The sequence below is a fragment of the Ambystoma mexicanum genome, chromosome 6p (assembly GCF_040938575.1).
Source record: "Ambystoma mexicanum isolate Mex_15411 chromosome 6p, UKY_AmexF1_1, whole genome shotgun sequence".
Taxonomy (NCBI): domain Eukaryota; kingdom Metazoa; phylum Chordata; class Amphibia; order Caudata; family Ambystomatidae; genus Ambystoma; species Ambystoma mexicanum.
In genome coordinates, this window is record NC_090935.1 from 989,906,429 (window position 1) to 989,925,731 (window position 19,303).

The following is a 19,303-nucleotide window of genomic DNA, read 5'->3' on the forward strand; positions in this document are numbered from 1 at the left end:
GGCAAGTTGAATGTGTTCTAAGAACACTCGCGGTGTCCTAAAATGTTCGTAAATAAACAAAATGGGGGTGTCCTGAGGACGCTGTATGTATTGTTCTCTGGCAAGTTGAAAGTGTTCTAAGAACACTTGCGGTGTCCTGAAATGTTCATAAATTAACAAAATGGGGGTGTCCTGAGGTAGCTGTCCGTATTGTTCGCTGGGAAGTTGAATGTGTTCTAAGAACACTTGCGGTGTCCTGAAATGTTTGTAAATTAACAAAATGGGGGTGTTCTGAGGACGCTGTCCGTATTGTTCTCTGGCAAGTTGAATGTGTTCTATAAACACTTGCAGAGTCCTGAAATGTTCGTAAACTAACAAAATGGGGGTGTTCTGAGGACGCTGTCCGTATTGTTCGCTGGCAAGCTAAAAGTGTTCTAAGAACACTTGTGGTGTCCGTTAAATGTTCGTAAATTAACAAAATGGGGGTGTTCTGAATACACTGTCCGTATTGTTCTTTGGCAAGTTGAATGTGTTCTAAGAACACTTGTGGTGTCCGTTAAATGTTCGTAAATTAACAAAATGGGGGTGTTCTGAGGACGCTGTCCTTATTGTTCTCTGGCAAGTTGAATGTGTTCTAAGAACACTCGTGGTGTCCTAAAATGTTTGTAAATAAACAAAATGGAGGTGTCCTGAGGACGCTGTCCGTATTGTTCTCTGGCAAGTTGAATGTGTTCTAAGAACACTTGTGGTGTCCTGAAATGTTCGTAAATAAACAAAATGGGGGTGACCTGAGGACGGTGTCCGTATTTTTCTCTGGCAAGTTGAATGTGTTCTAAGAACACTGGCGGTGTCCTGAAATGTTTGTAAATTAACAAAATGGGGGTGTCCTGTGGACGCTGTCCGTATTGTTCGCTGGCAAGTTGAATGTGTTCTAAGAACACTTGCGGTGTCCTGAAATGTTCGTAAATAAACAAAATTGGGGTGTCCTGAGGACGCCGTCCGTATTGTTCTCTGGCAAGTTGAAAGTGTTCTAAGAACACTCGCGGTGTCCTGAAATATTAAATTGGGGTGTACTGAGGACGCTGTCCGTATTGTTCACTGGCAAGTTAAATGTGTTCTAAGAACACTCGCGGTGTCCTGAAATGTTCGTAAAAAAACAAAATGGGGGTGTCCTGAGGATGCTGTCTGTATTGTTCACTGGCAAGTTGAAAGTGTTCTAAGAACACTCGCGGTGTCCTGAAATGTTCGTAAATTAACAAAATGGGGGTGTCCTGAGGACGCTGTCCGTATTGATCGCTGGCAAGTTGAATGTGTTCTAAGAACACTCGCGGTGTCCTGAAATGTTTGTAAATTAACAAAATGGGGGTGTTCTGAGGACGCTGTCCGTATTGTTCTCTGGCAAGTTGAATGTGTTCTAAGAACACTTGTGGTGTCCTGAAATGTTCGTAAATAAACAAAATGGGGGTGTCCTGAGGACGGTGTCCGTATTTTTCTCTGGCAAGTTGAATGTGCTCTAAGAACACTTGTGTTGTCCTGAAATGTTCGTAAATAAACAAAATGTGGGTGTCCGGAGGACGCTGTCCATATTGTTCGCTGACAAATTGAATGTGTTCTAAGAACACTTGCGGTGTCCTGAAATGTTCGTAGATAAACAAAATGGGCGTGTCCTGAGGACGCTGTCAGTATTGTTCTCTGGCAAGTTGAAAGTGTTCTAAGAACACTCGCGGTGTCTTGAAATGTTAAATGGGGGTGTCCTGAGGACGCTGTCTGTATTGTTTCTCGCGGTGTCCTAAAATGTTCGTAAATAAACAAAATGGGGGTGTCCTGAGGACGCTGTATGTATTGTTCTCTGGCAAGTTGAAAGTGTTCTAAGAACACTTGCGGTGTCCTGAAATGTTCATAAATTAACAAAATGGGGGTGTCCTGAGGAAGCTGTCCGTATTGTTCGCTGGGAAGTTGAATGTGTTCTAAGAACACTTGCGGTGTCCTGAAATGTTCGTAAATTAACAAAATGGGGGTGTTCTGAGGACGCTGTCTGTATTGTTCTCTGGCAAGTTGAATGTGTTCTATAAACACTTGTGATGTCCTGAAATGTTCTTAAATAAACAAAATGGGGGTGTTCTGAGGACACTGTTCGTATTGTTTGCTGGCAAGTTGAAAGTGTTCCAAGAACACTTGTGGTGTCCACTAAATGTTCGTAAATTAACAAAATGGGGGTGTCCTGAGGACGCTGTCCGTATTGTTCCCTGGCAAGTTGAATGTTTTCTAAGAACACTCGCGGTGTCCTGAAATGTTCCAAAATTAACAAAATGGGGGTGTTCTGAGGACGCTGTCGGTATTGTTCGCTGACAAGTTGAATGTGTTCTAAGAACACTTGCGGTGTCCTGAAATGTTCGTAGATAAACAAAATGGCCGTGTCCTGAGGACGTTGTCAGTATTGTTCTCTGGCAAGTTGAAAGTGTTCTAAGAACACTCGCGGTGTCTTGAAATGTTAAATGGGGGTGTCCTGAGGACGCTGTCTGTATTGTTCGCTGGCAAGTTGAATGTGTTCTAAGAACACTCGCGGTGTCCTAAAATGTTCGTAAATAAACAAAATGGGGGTGTCCTGAGGACGCTGTATGTATTGTTCTCTGGCAAGTTGAAAGTGTTCTAAGAACACTTGTGGTGTCCTGAAATGTTCGTAAATTAACAAAATGGGGGTGTTCTGAGGACGCTGTCTGTATTGTTCTCTGGCAAGTTGAATGTGTTCTATAAACACTTGTGATATCCTGAAATGTTCGTAAATTAACAAAATGGGGGTGTCCTGAGGAAGCTGTCCGTTTGTTCTCTGGCAAGTTGAATGTGTTCTAAGAACACTTGCAGTGTCCTGAAATGTTCGTAAATTAACAAAATGGGGGTGTTCTGAATACGCTGTCGGTATTGTTCTTTGGCAAGTTGAATGTGTTCTAAGAACACTCGTGGTGTCCGTTAAATGTTCGTAAATAAACAAAATGGAGGTGTCCTGAGGACGCTGTCCGTATTGTTCTCTGGCAAGTTGAATGTGTTCTAAGAACACTTGTGGTGTCCTGAAATGTTCGTAAATAAACAAAATGGGGGTGACCTGAGGACGGTGTCCGTATTTTTCTCTGGCAAGTTGAATGTGTTCTAAGAACACTGGCGGTGTCCTGAAATGTTTGTAAATTAACAAAATGGGGGTGTCCTGTGGACGCTGTCCGTATTGTTCACTGGCAAGTTGAATGTGTTCTAAGAACACTTGCGGTGTCCTGAAATGTTCGTAAATAAACAAAATTGGGGTGTCCTGAGGACGCCGTCCGTATTGTTCTCTGGCAAATTGAAAGTGTTCTAAGAACACTCGCGGTGTCCTGAAATATTAAATTGGGGTGTACTGAGGACGCTGTCCGTATTGTTCAATGGCAAGTTAAATGTGTTCTAAGAACACTCGCGGTGTCCTGAAATGTCCGTAAAAAAACAAAATGGGGGTGTCCTGAGGATGCTGTCTGTATTGTTCACTGGCAAGTTGAAAGTGTTCTAAGAACACTCGTGGTGTCCTGAAATGTTCGTAAATTAACAAAATGGGGGTGTCCTGAGGACGCTGTCCGTATTGATCGCTGGCAAGTTGAATGTGTTCTAAGAACACACGCGGTGTCCTGAAATGTTTGTAAATTAACAAAATGGGGGTGTTCTGAGGACGCTGTCCGTATTGTTCTCTGGCAAGTTGAATGTGTTCTAAGAACACTTGTGGTGTCCTGAAATGTTCGTAAATAAACAAAATGGGGGTGTCCTGAGGACGGTGTCCGTATTTTTCTCTGGCAAGTTGAATGTGCTCTTAGAACACTTGTGTTGTCCTGAAATGTTCGTAAATAAACAAAATGTGGGTGTCCGGAGGACGCTGTCCATATTGTTCGCTGACAAGTTGAATGTGTTCTAAGAACACTTGCAGTGTCCTGAAATGTTCGTAGATAAACAAAATGGGCGTGTCCTGAGGACGCTGTCAGTATTGTTCTCTGGCAAGTTGAAAGTGTTCTAAGAACACTCGCGGTGTCTTGAAATGTTAAATCGGGGTGTCCTGAGGACGCTGTCTGTATTGTTTCTCGCGGTGTCCTAAAATGTTCGTAAATAAACAAAATGGGGGTGTCCTGAGGACGCTGTATGTATTGTTCTCTGGCAAGTTGAAAGTGTTCTAAGAACACTTGCGGTGTCCTGAAATGTTCATAAATTAACAAAATGGGGGTGTCCTGAGGAAGCTGTCCGTATTGTTCGCTGGGAAGTTGAATGTGTTCTAAGAACACTTGCGGTGTCCTGAAATGTTCGTAAATTAACAAAATGGGGGTGTTCTGAGGACGCTGTCTGTATTGTTCTCTGGCAAGTTGAATGTGTTCTATAAACACTTGTGATGTCCTGAAATGTTCTTAAATAAACAAAATGGGGGTGTTCTGAGGACACTGTTCGTATTGTTTGCTGGCAAGTTGAATGTGTTCTAACAACACTCGCGGTGTCCTGAAATGTTCCTAAATTAACAAAATGGGGGTGTTCTGAGGACGCTGTCGGTATTGTTCGCTGACAAGTTGAAAGTGGTCTAAGAACACTCGTGGTGTCCGCTAAATGTTCGTAAATTAACAAAATGGGGGTGTCCTGAGGACGCTGTCCGTATTGTTCCCTGGCAAGTTGAATGTGTTCTAACAACACTCGCGGTGTCCTGAAATGTTCCTAAATTAACAAAATGGGGGTGTTCTGAGGACGCTGTCGGTATTGTTCGCTGACAAGTTGAAAGTGGTCTAAGAACACTCGTGGTGTCCGCTAAATGTTCGTAAATTAACAAAATGGGGGTGTCCTGAGGACGCTGTCTGTATTGTTCTCTGGCAAGTTGAATGTGTTCTAAGAACACTTGCGGTGTCCTGAAATGTTCGTAAATTAACAAAATGGGGGTGTTCTGAGGACGCTGTCCGTATTGTTCGCTGGAAAGCTAAAAGTGTTCTAAGAACACTTGTGGTGTCCGTTAAATGTTCGTAAATTAACAAAATGGGGGTGTTCTGAAGACGCTGTCCGTATTGTTCTTTGGCAAGTTGAATGTGTTCTAAGAACAAATGTGGTGTCCGTTAAATGTTCGTAAATTAACAAAATGGGGGTGTTCTGAGGACGCTGTCCGTATTGTTCTCTGTCAAGTTGAATGTGTTCTAAGAACACTCGTGGTGTCCTAAAATGTTCGTAAATAAACAAAATGGAGGTGTCCTGAGGACGCTCTCCGTATTGTTCTCTGGCAAGTTGAATGTGTTCTAAGAACACTTGTGGTGTCCTGAAATGTTCGTAAATAAACAAAATGGGGGTGACCTGAGGACGGTGTCCGTATTTTTCTCTGGCAAGTTGAATGTGTTCTAAGAACACTGGCGGTGTCCTGAAATGTTTGTAAATTAACAAAATGGGGGTGTCCTGAGGACGGTGTCCGTATTTTTCTCTGGCAAGTTGAAAGTGTTCTAAGAACACTTGCGGTGTCCTGAAATATTAAATTGGGGTGTACTGAGGACGCTGTCCGTATTGTTCACTGGCAAGTTAAATGTGTTCTAAGAACACTCGCGGTGTCCTGAAATGTTCGTAAAAAAACAAAATGGGGGTGTCCTGAGGATGCTGTCTGTATTGTTCACTGGCAAGTTGAAAGTGTTCTAAGAACACTTGCGGTGTCCTGAAATGTTCGTAAATTAACAAAATGGGGGTGTCCTGAGGACGCTGTCCGTATTGATCGCTGGTAAGTTGAATGTGTTCTAAGAACACACGCGGTGTCCTGAAATGTTTGTAAATTAACAAAATGGGGGTGTTCTGAGGACGCTGTCCGTATTGTTCTCTGGCAAGTTGAATGTGTTCTAAGAACACTTGTGGTGTCCTGAAATGTTTGTAAATAAACAAAATGGGGGTGTCCTGAGGACGGTGTCCGTATTTTTCTCTGGCAAGTTGAATGTGCTCTAAGAACACTTGTGTTGTCCTGAAATGTTCGTAAATAAACAAAATGTGGGTGTCCGGAGGACACTGTCCATATTGTTCGCTGACAAGTTGAATGTGTTCTAAGAACACTTGCGGTGTCCTGAAATGTTCGTAGATAAACAAAATGGGCGTGTCCTGAGGACGCTGTCAGTATTTTTCTCTGGCAAGTTGAAAGTGTTCTAAGAACACTCGCGGTGTCTTGAAATGTTAAATGGGGGTGTCCTGAGGACGCTGTCTGTATTGTTCGCTGGCAAGTTGAATGTGTTCTAAGAACACTCGCGGTGTCCTAAAATGTTCGTAAATAAACAAAATGGGGGTGTCCTGAGGACGCTGTATGTATTGTTCTCTGGCAAGTTGAAAGTGTTCTAAGAACACTTGCGGTGTCCTGAAATGTTCATAAATTAACAAAATGGGGGTGTCCTGAGGAAGCTGTCCGTATTGTTCGCTGGGAAGTTGAATGTGTTCTAAGAACACTTGCGGTGTCCTGAAATGTTTGTAAATTAACAAAATGGGGGTGTTCTGAGGACGCTGTCCGTATTGTTCTCTGGCAAGTTGAATGTGTTCTATAAACACCTGTGATGTCCTGAAATGTTCGTAAATTAACAAAATGGGGGTGTTCTGAAGACGCTGTCCGTATTGTTCTTTGGCAAGTTGAATGTGTTCTAAGAACACTTGCGGTGTCCTGAAATGTTCGTAAATTAACAAAATGGGGGTGTCCTGAGGAAGCTGTCCGTTTCTTCTCTGGCAAGTTGAATATGTTCTAAGAACACTTGCAGAGTCCTGAAATGTTCGTAAACTAACAAAATGGGGATGTTCTGAGGACGCTGTCCGTATTGTTCGCTGGCAAGCTAAAAGTGTTCTAAGAACACTTGTGGTGTCCGTTAAATGTTCGTAAATTAACAAAATGGGGGTGTTCTAAGGACGCTGTCCTTATTGTTCTCTGGCAAGTTGAATGTGTTCTAAGAACACTCGTGGTGTCCTAAAATGTTTGTAAATAAACAAAATGGAGGTGTCCTGAGGACGCTGTCCGTATTGTTCTCTGGCAAGTTGAATGTGTTCTAAGAACACTTGTGGTGTCCTGAAATGTTCGTAAATAAACAAAATGGGGGTGACCTGAGGACGGTGTCGTATTTTTCTCTGGCAAGTTGAATGTGTTCTAAGAACACTGGCGGTGTCCTGAAATGTTTGTAAATTAACAAAATGGGGGTGTCCTGTGGACGCTGTCCGTATTGTTCGCTGGCAAGTTGAATGTGTTCTAAGAACATTTGCGGTGTCCTGAAATGTTCGTAAATAAACAAAATTGGGGTGTCCTGAGGACGCCGTCCGTATTGTTCTCTGGCAAGTTGAAAGTGTTCTAAGAACACTCGCGGTGTCCTGAAATATTAAATTGGGGTGTACTGAGGACGCTGTCCGTATTGTTCACTGGCAAGTTAAATGTGTTCTAAGAACACTCGCTGTGTCCTGAAATGTTCGTAAAAAAAACAAAATGGGGGTGTCCTGAGGATGCTGTCTGTATTGTTCACTGGCAAGTTGAAAGTGTTCTAAGAACACTCGCGGTGTCCTGAAATGTTCGTAAATTAACAAAATGGGGGTGTCCTGAGGACGCTGTCCGTATTGATCGCTGGCAAGTTGAATGTGCTCTAAGAACACACGCGGTGTCCTGAAATGTTTGTAAATTAACAAAATGGGGGTGTTCTGAGGACGCTGTCCGTATTGTTCTCTGGCAAGTTGAATGTGTTCTAAGAACACTTGTGGTGTCCTGAAATGTTCGTAAATAAACAAAATGGGGGTGTCCTGAGGACGGTGTCCGTATTTTTCTCTGGCAAGTTGAATGTGCTCTAAGAACACTTGTGTTGTCCTGAAATGTTCGTAAATAAACAAAATGTGGGTGTCCGGAGGACGCTGTCCATATTGTTCGCTGACAAGTTGAATGTGTTCTAAGAACACTTGCGGTGTCCTGAAATGTTCGTAGATAAACAAAATGGGCGTGTCCTGAGGACGCTGTCAGTATTGTTCTCTGGCAAGTTGAAAGTGTTCTAAGAACACTCGCGGTGTCTTGAAATGTTAAATGGGGGTGTCCTGAGGACGCTGTCTGTATTGTTCGCTGGCAAGTTGAATGTGTTCTAAGAACACTCGCGGTGTCCTAAAATGTTCGTAAATAAACAAAATGGGGGTGTCCTGAGGACGCTGTATGTATTGTTCTCTGGCAAGTTGAAAGTGTTCTAAGAACACTTGCGGTGTCCTGAAATGTTCATAAATTAACAAAATGGGGGTGTCCTGAGGAAGCTGTCCGTATTGTTCGCTGGGAAGTTGAATGTGTTCTAAGAACACTTGCGGTGTCCTGAAATGTTCGTAAATTAACAAAATGGGGGTGTTCTGAGGACGCTGTCCGTATTGTTCTCTGGCAAGTTGAATGTGTTCTATAAACACTTGTGATGTCCTGAAATGTTCTTAAATAAACAAAATGGGGGTGTTCTGAGGACACTGTTCGTATTGTTTGCTGGCAAGTTGAAAGTGTTCTAAGAACACTCGTGGTGTCCACTAAATGTTCGTAAATTAACAAAATGGGGGTGTCCTGAGGACGCTGTCCGTATTGTTCCCTGGCAAGTTGAATGTGTTCTAAGAACACTCGCGGTGTCCTGAAATGTTCCTAAATTAACAAAATGGGGGTGTTCCGAGGAGGCTGTCGGTATTGTTTGCTGACAAGTTGAAAGTGGTCTAAGAACACTCGTGGTGTCCGCTAAATGTTCGTAAATTAACAAAATGGGGGTGTCCTGAGGACGCTGTCTGTATTGTTCTCTGGCAAGTTGAATGTGTTCTAAGAACACTTGCGGTGTCCTGAAATGTTCGTAAATTAACAAAATGGGGGTGTTCTGAGGACGCTGTCCGTATTGTTCGCTGGCAAGCTAAAAGTGTTCTAAGAACACTTGTGGTGTCCTGAAATGTTCGTAAATAAACAAAATGGGGGTGACCTAAGGACGGTGTCCGTATTTTTCTCTGGCAAGTTGAATGTGTTCTAAGAACACTGGCGGTGTCCTGAAATATTTGTAAATTAACAAAATGGGGGTGTCCTGTGGACGCTGTCCGTATTGTTCGCTGGCAAGTTGAATGTGTTCTAAGAACACTTGCGGTGTCCTGAAATGTTCGTAAATAAACAAAATTAGGGTGTCCTGAGGACGCCGTCCGTATTGTTCTCTGGCAAGTTGAAAGTGTTCTAAGAACACTTGCGGTGTCCTGAAATATTAAATTGGGGTGTACTGAGGACGCTGTCCGTATTGTTCACTGGCAAGTTAAATGTGTTCTAAGAACACTCGCGGTGTCCTGAAATGTTCGTAAATTAACAAAATGGGGGTGTCCTGAGGACGCTGTCCGTATTGATCGCTGGCAAGTTGAATGTGTTCTAAGAACACACGCGGTGTCCTGAAATGTTTGTAAATTAACAAAATGGGGGTGTTCTGAGGACGCTGTCCGTATTGTTCTCTGGCAAGTTGAATGTGTTCTAAGAACACTTGTGGTGTCCTGAAATGTTCGTAAATAAACAAAATGGGGGTGTCCTGAGGACGGTGTCCGTATTTTTCTCTGGCAAGTTGAATGTGCTCTAAGAACACTTTTGTTGTCCTGAAATGTTCGTAAATAAACAAAATGTGGGTGTCCAGAGGACGCTGTCCATATTGTTCGCTGACAAGTTGAATGTGTTCTAAGAACACTTGCGGTGTCCTGAAATGTTCGTAGATAAACAAAATGGGCGTGTCCTGAGCACGCTGTCAGTATTGTTCTCTGGCAAGTTGAAAGTGTTCTAAGAACACTCGCGGTGTCTTGAAATGTTAAATGGGGATATCCTGAGGACGCTGTCTGTATTGTTCGCTGGCAAGTTGAATGTGTTCTAAGAACACTTGCGGTGTCCTAAAATGTTCGTAAATAAACAAAATGGGGGTGTCCTGAGGACGCTGTATGTATTGTTCTCTGGCAAGTTGAAAGTGTTCTAAGAACACTTGCGGTGTCCTGAAATGTTCATAAATTAACAAAATGGGGGTGTCCTGAGGAAGCTGTCCGTATTGTTCGCTGGGAAGTTGAATGTGTTCTAAGAACACTTGCGGTGTCCTGAAATGTTCGTAAATTAACAAAATGGGGGTGTTCTGAGGACGCTGTCCGTATTGTTCTCTGGCAAGTTGAATGTGTTCTATAAACACTTGTGATGTCCTGAAATGTTCTTAAATAAACAAAATGGGGGTGTTCTGAGGACACTGTTCGTATTGTTGCTGGCAAGTTGAAAGTGTTCTAAGAACACTCGTGGTGTCCACTAAATGTTCGTAAATTAACAAAATGGGGGTGTCCTGAGGACGCTGTCCGTATTGTTCCCTGGCAAGTTGAATGTGTTCTAAGAACACTCGCGGTGTCCTGAAATGTTCCTAAATTAACAAAATGGGGGTGTTCTGAGGATGCTGTCGGTATTGTTTGCTGACAAGTTGAAAGTGGTCTAAGAACACTCGTGGTGTCCGCTAAATGTTCGTAAATTAACAAAATGGGGGTGTCCTGAGGACGCTGTCTGTATTGTTCTCTGGCAAGTTGAATGTGTTCTAAGAACACTTGCGGTGTCCTGAAATGTTCGTAAATTAACAAAATGGGGGTGTCCTGAGGAAGCTCTCCGTTTGTTCTCTGGCAAGTTGAATGTGTTCTAAGAACACTTGCGGTTTCCTGAAATGTTCGTAAATTAACAAAATGGGGGTGTTCTGAGGACGCTGTCCGTATTGTTTGCTGGCAAGCTAAAAGTGTTCTAAGAACACTTGTGGTGTCCGTTAAATGTTCGTAAATTAACAAAATGGGGGTGTTCTGAAGACGCTGTCCGTATTGTTCTTTGGCAAGTTGAATGTGTTCTAAGAACACTTGTGGTGTCCGTTAAATGTTCGTAAATTAACAAAATGGGGGTGTTCTGAGGACGCTGTCCGTATTGTTCTCTGGCAAGTTGAATGTGTTCTAAGAACACTCGTGGTGTCCTAAAATGTTCGTAAATAAACAAAATGGAGGTGTCCTGAGGACCCTGTCCGTATTGTTCTCTGGCAAGTTGAATGTGTTCTAAGAACACTTGTGGTGTCCTGAAATGTTCGTAAATAAACAAAATGGGGGTGACCTAAGGACGGTGTCCGTATTTTTCTCTGGCAAGTTGAATGTGTTCTAAGAACACTGGCGGTGTCCTGAAATGTTTGTAAATTAACAAAATGGGGGTGTCCTGTGGACGCTGTCCGTATTGTTCGCTGGCAAGTTGAATGTGTTCTAAGAACACTTGTGGTGTCCTGAAATGTTCGTAAATAAACAAAATTGGGGTGTCCTGAGGACGCCGTCCGTATTGTTCTCTGGCAAGTTGAAAGTGTTCTAAGAACACTCGCGGTGTCCTGAAATATTAAATTGGGGTGTACTGAGGACGCTGTCCGTATTGTTCACTGGCAAGTTAAATGTGTTCTAAGAACACTCGCGGTGTCCTGAAATGTTCGTAAAAAAACAAAATGGGGGTGTCCTGAGGATGCTGTCTGTATTGTTCACTGGCAAGTTGAAAGTGTTCTAAGAACACTGCGGTGTCCTGAAATGTTCGTAAATTAACAAAATGGGGGTGTCCTGAGGACGCTGTCCGTATTGATCGCTGGCAAGTTGAATGTGTTCTAAGAACACACCCGGTGTCCTGAAATGTTTGTAAATTAACAAAATGGGGGTGTTCTGAGGACGCTGTCCGTATTGTTCTCTGGCAAGTTGAATGTGTTCTAAGAACACTTGTGGTGTCCTGAAATGTTCGTAAATAAACAAAATGGGGGTGTCCTGAGGACGGTGTCCGTATTTTTCTCTGGCAAGTTGAATGTGCTCTAAGAACACTTGTGTTGTCCGCTAAATGTTCGTAAATTAACAAAATGGGGGTGTCCTGAGGACGCTGTCCGTATTGTTCCCTGGTAAATTGAATGTGTTCTAAGAACACTCGCGGTGTCCTGAAATGTTCCTAAATTAACAAAATGGGGGTGTTCTGAGGACGCTGTCGGTATTGTTTGCTGACAAGTTGAAAGTGGTCTAAGAACACTCGTGGTGTCCGCTAAATGTTCGTAAATTAACAAAATGGGGGTGTCCTGAGGACGCTGTCTGTATTGTTCTCTGGCAAGTTGAATGTGTTCTAAGAACACTTGCGGTGTCCTGAAATGTTCGTAAATTAACAAAATGGGGTTGTACTGAGGACGCTGTCCGTATTGTTCGCTGGCAAGGTAAAAGTGTTCTAAGAACACTTGTGGTGTCCGTTAAATGTTCGTAAATTAACAAAATGCGGGTGTTCTGAAGACGCTGTCCGTATTGTTCTTTGGCAAGTTGAATTTGTTCTAAGAACACTTGCGGTGTCCTGAAATGTTCGTAAATTAACAAAATGGGGGTGTCCTGAGGAAGCTCTCCGTTTGTTCTCTGGCAAGTTGAATGTGTTCTAAGAACACTTGCGGTTTCCTGAAATGTTCGTAAATTAACAAAATGGGGGTGTTCTGAGGACGCTGTCCGTATTGTTTGCTGGCAAGCTAAAAGTGTTCTAAGAACACTTGTGGTGTCCGTTAAATGTTCGTAAATTAACAAAATGGGGGTGTTCTGAAGACGCTGTCCGTATTGTTCTTTGGCAAGTTGAATGTGTTCTAAGAACACTTGTGGTGTCCGTTAAATGTTCGTAAATTAACAAAATGGGGGTGTTCTGAGGACGCTGTCCGTATTGTTCTCTGGCAAGTTGAATGTGTTCTAAGAACACTCATGGTGTCCTAAAATGTTCGTAAATAAACAAAATGGAGGTGTCCTGAGGACGCTGTCCGTATTGTTCTCTGGCAAGTTGAATGTGTTCTAAGAACACTTGTGGTGTCCTGAAATGTTCGTAAATAAACAAAATGGGGGTGACCTAAGGACGGTGTCCGTATTTTTCTCTGGCAAGTTGAATGTGTTCTAAGAACACTGGCGGTGTCCTGAAATGTTTGTAAATTAACAAAATGGGGGTGTCCTGTGGACGCTGTCCGTATTGTTCGCTGGCAAGTTGAATGTGTTCTAAGAACACTTGCGGTGTCCTGAAATGTTCGTAAATAAACAAAATTGGGGTGTCCTGAGGACGCCGTCCGTATTGTTCTCTGGCAAGTTGAAAGTGTTCTAAGAACACTTGCGGTGTCCTGAAATATTAAATTGGGGTGTACTGAGGACGCTGTCCATATTGTTCACTGGCAAGTTAAATGTGTTCTAAGAACACTCGCGGTGTCCTGAAATGTTCGTAAAAAAACAAAATGGGGGTGTCCTGAGGATGCTGTCTGTATTGTTCACTGGCAAGTTGAAAGTGTTCTAAGAACACTCGCGGTGTCCTGAAATGTTCGTAAATTAACAAAATGGGGGTGTCCTGAGGACGCTGTCCGTACTGATCGCTGGCAAGTTGAATGTGTTCTAAGAACACACGCGGTGTCCTGAAATGTTTGTAAATTAACAAAATGGGGGTGTTCTGAGGACGCTGTCCGTATTGTTCTCTGGCAAGTTGAATGTGTTCTAAGAACACTTGTGGTGTCCTGAAATGTTCGTAAATAAACAAAATGGGGGTGTCCTGAGGACGGTGTCCGTATTTTTCTCTGGCAAGTTGAATGTGCTCTAAGAACACTTGCGGTGTCCTGAAATGTTCGTAGATAAACAAAATGGGCGTGTCCTGAGGACGCTGTCAGTATTGTTCTCTGGCAAGTTGAAAGTGTTCTAAGAACACTCGCGGTGTCTTGAAATGTTAAATAGGGGTGTCCTGAGGACGCTGTCTGTATTGTTCGCTGGCAAGTTGAATGTGTTCTAAGAACACTTGCGGTGTCCTAAAATGTTCGTAAATAAACAAAATGGGGGTGTCCTGAGGACGCTGTATGTATTGTTCTCTGGCAAGTTAAAAGTGTTCTAAGAACACTTGCGGTGTCCTGAAATGTTCATAAATTAACAAAATGGGGGTGTCCTGAGGAAGCTGTCCGTATTGCTCGCTGGGAAGTTGAATGTGTTCTAAGAACACTTGCGGTGTCCTGAAATGTTTGTAAATTAACAAAATGGGGGTGTTCTGAGGACACTGTCCGTATTGTTCTCTGGCAAGTTGAATGTGTTCTAAGAACACTCGTGGTGTCCTAAAATGTTCGTAAATAAACAAAATGGAGGTGTCCTGAGGACGCTGTCCGTATTGTTCTCTGGCAAGTTGAATGTGTTCTAAGAACACTTGTGATGTCCTGAAATGTTCGTAAATAAACAAAATCGGGGTGTTCTGAAGACGCTGTCCGTATTGTTCTTTGGCAAGTTGAATGTGTTCTAAGAACACTTGCGATGTCCTGAAATGTTCGTAAATTAACAAAATGGGGGTGTCCTGAGGAAGCTGTCCGTTTGTTCTCTGGCAAGTTGAATGTGTTCTAAGAACACTTGCAGTGTCCTGAAATGTTCGTAAATTAACAAAATGGGGGTGTTCTGAGGACGCTGTCCGTATTGTTCGCTGGCAAGCTAAAAGTGTTCTAACAACACTTGTGGTGTCCGTTAAATGTTCGTAAATTAACAAAATGGGGGTGTTCTGAATACGCTGTCCGTATTGTTCTTTGGCAAGTTGAATGTGTTCTAAGAACACTTGTGGTGTCCGTTAAATGTTCGTAAATTAACAAAATGGGGGTGTTCTGAGGACGCTGTCCGTATTGTTCTCTGGCAAGTTGAATGTGTTCTAAGAACACTCATGGTGTCCTAAAATGTTCGTAAATAAACAAAATGGAGGTGTCCTGAGGACGCTGTCCGTATTGTTCTCTGGCAAGTTGAATGTGTTCTAAGAACACTTGTGGTGTCCTGAAATGTTCGTAAATAAACAAAATGGGGGTGACCTAAGGACGGTGTCCGTATTTTTCTCTGGCAAGTTGAATGTGTTCTAAGAACACTGGCGGTGTCCTGAAATGTTTGTAAATTAACAAAATGGGGGTGTCCTGTGGACGCTGTCCGTATTGTTCGCTGGCAAGTTGAATGTGTTCTAAGAACACTTGCGGTGTCCTGAAATGTTCGTAAATAAACAAAATTGGGGTGTCCTGAGGACGCCGTCCGTATTGTTCTCTGGCAAGTTGAAAGTGTTCTAAGAACACTTGCGGTGTCCTGAAATATTAAATTGGGGTGTACTGAGGACGCTGTCCATATTGTTCACTGGCAAGTTAAATGTGTTCTAAGAACACTCGCGGTGTCCTGAAATGTTCGTAAAAAAACAAAATGGGGGTGTCCTGAGGATGCTGTCTGTATTGTTCACTGGCAAGTTGAAAGTGTTCTAAGAACACTCGCGGTGTCCTGAAATGTTCGTAAATTAACAAAATGGGGGTGTCCTGAGGACGCTGTCCGTACTGATCGCTGGCAAGTTGAATGTGTTCTAAGAACACACGCGGTGTCCTGAAATGTTTGTAAATTAACAAAATGGGGGTGTTCTGAGGACGCTGTCCGTATTGTTCTCTGGCAAGTTGAATGTGTTCTAAGAACACTTGTGGTGTCCTGAAATGTTCGTAAATAAACAAAATGGGGGTGTCCTGAGGACGGTGTCCGTATTTTTCTCTGGCAAGTTGAATGTGCTCTAAGAACACTTGCGGTGTCCTGAAATGTTCGTAGATAAACAAAATGGGCGTGTCCTGAGGACGCTGTCAGTATTGTTCTCTGGCAAGTTGAAAGTGTTCTAAGAACACTCGCGGTGTCTTGAAATGTTAAATAGGGGTGTCCTGAGGACGCTGTCTGTATTGTTCGCTGGCAAGTTGAATGTGTTCTAAGAACACTTACGGTGTCCTAAAATGTTCGTAAATAAACAAAATGGGGGTGTCCTGAGGACGCTGTATGTATTGTTCTCTGGCAAGTTAAAAGTGTTCTAAGAACACTTGCGGTGTCCTGAAATGTTCATAAATTAACAAAATGGGGGTGTCCTGAGGAAGCTGTCCGTATTGCTCGCTGGGAAGTTGAATGTGTTCTAAGAACACTTGCGGTGTCCTGAAATGTTTGTAAATTAACAAAATGGGGGTGTTCTGAGGACACTGTCCGTATTGTTCTCTGGCAAGTTGAATGTGTTCTAAGAACACTCGTGGTGTCCTAAAATGTTCGTAAATAAACAAAATGGAGGTGTCCTGAGGACGCTGTCCGTATTGTTCTCTGGCAAGTTGAATGTGTTCTAAGAACACTTGTGATGTCCTGAAATGTTCGTAAATAAACAAAATCGGGGTGTTCTGAAGACGCTGTCCGTATTGTTCTTTGGCAAGTTGAATGTGTTCTAAGAACACTTGCGATGTCCTGAAATGTTCGTAAATTAACAAAATGGGGGTGTCCTGAGGAAGCTGTCCGTTTGTTCTCTGGCAAGTTGAATGTGTTCTAAGAACACTTGCAGTGTCCTGAAATGTTCGTAAATTAACAAAATGGGGGTGTTCTGAGGACGCTGTCCGTATTGTTCGCTGGCAAGCTAAAAGTGTTCTAACAACACTTGTGGTGTCCGTTAAATGTTCGTAAATTAACAAAATGGGGGTGTTCTGAATACGCTGTCCGTATTGTTCTTTGGCAAGTTGAATGTGTTCTAAGAACACTTGTGGTGTCTGTTAAATGTTCGTAAATTAACAAAATGGGGGTGTTCTGAGGACGCTGTCCGTATTGTTCTCTGGCAAGTTGAATGTGTTCTAAGAACACTCGTGGTGTCCTAAAATGTTCGTAAATAAACAAAATGGAGGTGTCCTGAGGACGCTGTCCGTATTGTTCTCTGGCAAGTTGAATGTGTTCTAAGAACACTTGTGGTGTCCTGAAATGTTCGTAAATAAACAAAATGGGGGTGACCTGAGGACGGTGTCCGTATTTTTCTCTGGCAAGTTGAATGTGTTCTAAGAACACTGGCGGTGTCCTGAAATGTTTGTAAATTAACAAAATGGGGGTGTCCTGTGGACGCTGTCCGTATTGTTCGCTGGCAAGTTGAATGTGTTCTAAGAACACTTGCGGTGTCCTGAAATGTTCGTAAATAAACAAAATTGGGGTGTCCTGAGGACGCCGTCCGTATTGTTCTCTGGCGAGTTGAAAGTGTTCTAAGAACACTCGCGGTGTCCTGAAATATTAAATTGGGGTGTACTGAGGACGCTGTCCGTATTGTTCACTGGCAAGTTAAATGTGTTCTAATAACACTCGCGGTGTCCTGAAATGTTCGTAAAAAAACAAAATGGGGGTGTCCTGAGGATGCTGTCTGTATTGTTCGCTGACAAGTTGAAAGTGGTCTAAGAACACTCGTGGTGTCCGCTAAATGTTCGTAAATTGACAAAATGGGGGTGTCCTGAGGACGCTGTCTGTATTGTTCTCTGGCAAGTTGAATGTGATCTAAGAACACTTGCGGTGTCCTGAAATGTTCGTAAATTAACAAAATGGGGGTGTTCTGAGGACGCTGTCCGTATTGTTCGCTGGCAAGCTAAAAGTGTTGTAAGAACACTTGTGGTGTCCGTTAAATGTTCGTAAATTAACAAAATGGGGGTGTTCTGAAGACGGTGTCCGTATTTTTCTCTGGCAAGTTGAATGTGCTCTAAGAACACTTGTGTTGTCCTGAAATGTTCGTAAATAAACAAAATGTGGGTGTCCGGAGGACGCTGTCCATATTGTTCGCTGACAAGTTGAATGTGTTCTAAGAACACTTGCGGTGTCCTGAAATGTTCGTAGATAAACAAAATGGGCGTGTCCTGAGGACGCTGTCAGTATTGTTCTCTGGCAAGTTGAAAGTGTTCTAAGAACACTCCCGGTGTCCTGAAATATTAAATTGGGGTGTACTGAGGACGCTGTCCGTATTGTTCACTGGCAAGTTAAATGTGTTCTAAGAACACTCGCGGTGTCCTGAAATGTTCGTAAAAAAACAAAATGGGGGTGTCCTGAGGATGCTGTCTGTATTGTTCACGGGCAAGTTGAAAGTGTTCTAAGAACACTTGCGGTGTCCTGAAATGTTTATAAATTAACAAAATGGGGGTGTCCTGAGGAAGCTGTCCGTATTGTTCGCTGGCAAGTTGAATGTGTTCTAAGAAAACTTGCGGTGTCCTGAAATGTTCGTAAATAAACAAAATTGGGGTGTCCTGAGGACGCCGTCCGTATTGTTCTCTGGCAAGTTGAAAGTGTTCTAAGAACACTCGCGGTGTCCTGAAATATTAAATTGGGGTGTACTGAGGACGCTGTCCGTATTGTTCACTGGCAAGTTAAATGTGTTCTAAGAACACTTGCGGTGTCCTGAAATGTTCGTAAAAAAACAAAATGGGGGTGTCCTGAGGATGCTGTCTGTATTGTTCACTGGCTAGTTGAAAGTGTTCTAAGAACACTCGCGGTGTCCTGAAATGTTTGTAAATTAAAAAAATGGGGGTGTCCTGAGGACGCTGTCCGTATTGATCGCTGGCAAGTTGAATGTGTTCTAGGAACACACGCGGTGTCCTGAAATGTTTGTAAATTAACAAAATGGGGGTGTTCTGAGGACGCTCTCCGTATTGTTCTCTGGCAAGTTGAATGTGTTCTAAGAACACTTGTGGTGTCCTGAAATATTCGTAAATAAACAAAATGGGGGTGTCCTAAGGACGGTGTCCGTATTTTTCTCTGGCAAGTTGAATGTGCTCTAAGAACACTTGTGTTGTCCTGAAATGTTCGTAAATAAACAAAATGTGGGTGTCCGGAGGACGCTGTCCATATTGTTCGCTGACAAGTTGAATGTGTTCTAAGAACACTTGCGGTGTCCTGAAATGTTCGTAGATAAACAAAATGGGCGTGTCCTGAGGACGCTGTCAGTATTGTTCTCTGGCAAGTTGAAAGTGTTCTAAGAACACTCGCGGTGTCTTGAAATGTTAAATGGGGGTGTCTTGAGGACGCTGTCTGTATTGTTCGCTGGCAAGTTGAATGTGTTCTAAGAACACTCGCGGTGTCCTAAAATGTTCGTAAATAAACAAAATGGGGGTGTCCTGAGGACGCTGTATGTATTGTTCTCTGGCAAGTTGAAAGTGTTCTAAGAACACTTGCGGTGTCCTGAAATGTTCGTAAATTAACAAAATGGGGGTGTCCTGAGGAAGCTGTCCGTATTGTTCGCTGGGAAGTTGAATGTGTTCTAAGAACACTTGCGGTGTCCTGAAATGTTCGTAAATTAACAAAATGGGGGTGTTCTGAGGAAGCTGTCCGTATTGTTCTCTGGCAAGTTGAATGTGTTCTATAAACACTTGTGATGTCCTGAAATGTTCTTAAATAAATAAAATGGGGGTGTTCTGAGGACACTGTTCGTATTGTTTGCTGGCAAGTTGAAAGTGTTCTAAGAACACTCGTGGTGTCCACTAAATGTTCGTAAATTAACAAAATGGGGGTGTCCTGAGGA